Here is a 3,549-nt window from a genome sequence, read left to right as displayed (position 1 = left end):
GTGAGGTAGTTGGAGGTACGACCACGATACCTACACGATGAATATATATCATCCCCCTCATCGTTCGATCTCTTGCTTCCCTTCTCTTTCTTCTTAGTGTTGGAGGATGCAGATGCATCGCAGCCGCAGGCCACCCGTTCTGCTCCCATGTCGAGTCGTGACGAGGTGCTGTGTGGTAGCGGAGTGGAGCGTCAGCACTGGACGGGTGGCTTGATCCAATGAAGGAACGGCGAGAAAGGTATGTAGAAAAGGAAGGGAGGGGATGAGGACTGGAGTCAGACAATTTGTTGACGAAGGAATCGAATGGAGGGAAGGGTGACGTGGAAAACGATTCAACGCGGGACGGAGGGTAGGTAGGAGCGACCGGAGAGACAGCAGAAAAGCCTGGCATGTGTTCACGGCTGCCAAACGTCCTTGGGTCGAGGAACTCCAGTAGGAACACCCGGGGGAAGAACGAAAAGAGAACCTCGTATGAGACGAAAATCCTCGGGATTGTCGATGTATCTCCTATACGATTCCCCGGCCCAGCGACCTAAGGCTTTGATGGTATCATCTCCAGTCCCAACTAATTTCGCCCAGGTAGCAGCTCCTCTTCTAATACTATGACCCGTATATCCCTTAGCGGCTAGACCAATGGCTCGTAGTGCGTCAGAGAGGTAACCGTCGAAGACCAATTTCTTGCTGAACGGGACATTGCCCCGAAGGCGAAAGAGAGGGGCGGATGGAGGGGCGGGGAAGAGAGAGAGGTACTCGTTAAGGGAAGTGATGGGACAGACATCGGTGAACTCTGGTGGTGAACGGGGGAGGGCGAGGGTAGTACCGCTGCGGAAAGGATCGGTCTTGGAGGCAGGGATACGGATTGTTCGGTTCGATGAGTCAAAACAGTCCCGGGATAAGTTAAAACGGGGATCAAATTGCTCGTATGTGAACTCTCCACCCCGGAGGAAAGCTGAGAAGGCGAGCGAGAACGCTGCACAAAGGGCTAGAGCGTTTTGCTGACCACCTACTGACTGAGGGTTGGTACGAAAATGATTGAGGACTTGGCGAAGGATAGGGAGGGTGATGGGGAGTGCTTGTCCGATCTTTTTCCGTCCATGGTACCGTTTTATACCACGTATAATACGTTGGATCGACTCAGAGGTAATATTATCCGTTGGCATCCCGAGGTCAACGTGCCAAGAACGGATTGCGGTGATGTAAACTTTAATCGTGTCCCCATCGATAACACCTCCGAGTGAAGCTATCCATCTTTCAAAGAGATCCTTCGGTACCGGGATGAGAGGGCCGTGGAAACCCTGACCCTGTCACGAGACCAACTAACCAGCATTGGGACGATATAACAGTGCCCTTCAGAGGCAGCGGTCTAAACCACTGTGCTAAAAGGCCTATTAACCGGCGGTTACTGCATACCGCCGGTCGCTGGTTAAATACCCAACCCATCCTATCACTATCACTATCAAACTGTCTTGTCACTTCGTGACATTATGCCTTCCCTTTCAGCCCCATCTGGGGCCCCAACAGGGAAGGGTACGATAGGCCGAAAACTTTCTCCGAGAGGGAGGTTTTCCAAGTAGGGACTGAATTTGACCCAGCCCACCCTGGGAGTCGAACCCAGGATCCTACCCGTAACCGCCGGTTAATCTGTCACGAGACCAACTAACCAGCATTGGGACGATATAACAGTGCCCTTCAGAGGCAGCGGTCTAAACCACTGTGCTAAAAGGCCTATTAACCGGCGGTTACTGCATACCGCCGGTCGCTGGTTAAATACCCAACCCATCCTATCACTATCACTATCAAACTGTCTTGTCACTTCGTGACAGACCCCTGGCGAAGCAGGTCCAGCGTTGGACAGCAGCTTCGTAGCTTCGTCTTGTCGACGCCGCGAGACTGTGGAATTTATAGAACGAGACGAGTGGGTCACCTCCCACCATGCTATACCACGATGGAGGAGGGTTGGCTAGTTGACCAGAGGAGGCTGAGACATAGACGGTGACATAGGCGAAGGCAATGGGGAGAGAGGCAGGAGATCAGGAGCGAATTCGGTGGTGAACGAGGTGGTAAGGGAGGGAGGACCGTAGTCGGACGGGGAGAAAGAAGGAAACAGGTGTTGAATGGCCGTGGTATCGTGTCGAGATAGAGCGTCAGCCAGTTCATTATCTTGAGACGAGACCCAGACTGCCCGCAGGGAGATGTGGTGGACCATGGCAAAATGATAGATCTCTCTGATCAAGGACTGGGTAGGACGATGACGGCAAGAGCCAGAGGAAATAGCAGCGGCCAAGACCGTGTTATCGACATGACAGGTGACGTCGCAGTTGTCCAAGATAGCAGCCCAACAGCGAAGAGCTTCAAGTAACGCGAGCGCTTCGTAGAACATGATGTCGTTACTACGCAGGTTGTGAGGGATTGTAGCTGCCATTACGTGTGAGGCGTTTCGTGGTCCACCAATGTGAGCTCCTATTCCAGAGAGGCAAGCGTCTGACCAAATACTCTTGGTGTTCCGGATGTCCTTCAGCATAGACACTCCATCCCAGTCTGTGAGGACTCTATGCCACCAGCGTAGGTCCCGTATCCCTCCTAAGGTCACACGCCGCCTCGACTCAAAGAACCATTTATCCGCTTTATCACCAGCATCATAAAGGCGACGAAGGAAGGCCCGACCGGGGGGGCAAATCTGACAGATGAAATTCAATTTTCCACAGATGGAGGCGAGTTCGCGGCCAGAGGCAGTTCCTCTGGCAAGGATGGATGTGAGTTCAGAGAGGATGGAGCGACGGCGGGTGGGAGTAATAGACGCGGTGAGGTTGATACAGTCGACCTGAATACCGAGGATTTCGAGAACTTGACCAGAATCCACCTTATGTGGCGCTAACCGGACACCTACACCGGTACAGATGTCCTGAAACACTGAGATAGCATGGTGAGCTTGACCAACAGGGTGTCACGGCTGTCGAACAACTATCTTCTAGTAGACCGACGGTCGACGAACCTCGGCTAACTTGACGCTTGTAAGTCGATGTCTCACCCAACTAGGAGGGCGCAGACGTCGAAAGGAGTGTAACTACGGCGTACTTCGGCGTAGTTACTCTAACTGAGGTTTTGTTCTACTGATGGCGATGTATCTCGATTGTATATAGCTATCTCTATGTCTTTCACTACTGACAACAATCAAGGATCGCTGAAGAACTTCAGCGATCTTCTCAGCTAATATTATCTACTCCTCCTAGACGTTCATCCAACCCTCTCGCGCTTTGACGTACTTCAACGCACTTCGTCCAACTTCCCCGAGCCCTCGGCCATACTCTTCCTCCTTCGACTAACTCCGCCTAACATCGCCGCACTTCTGCTCCCATTGTCCCTACTTAGCCTAACTCCGTCTAACTTCGCCGTACTTCTGCTCCCATTGTCCCTACTTAGACTAACTCCGCCTAACATCGCCGCACTTCTGCTCCCATTGTCCCTACTTAGCCTAACTCCGTCTAACTTCGCCGTACTTCTGCTCCCATTGTTCCTACTTAGCCTAACTCCGTCTAACTTCGCCGTACT

The sequence above is a fragment of the Tremella mesenterica genome (assembly GCF_000271645.1).
Source record: "Tremella mesenterica DSM 1558 unplaced genomic scaffold TREMEscaffold_35, whole genome shotgun sequence".
Classification (NCBI taxonomy): Eukaryota; Fungi; Basidiomycota; class Tremellomycetes; order Tremellales; family Tremellaceae; genus Tremella; species Tremella mesenterica.
This window is presented reverse-complemented; position numbering follows the sequence as displayed.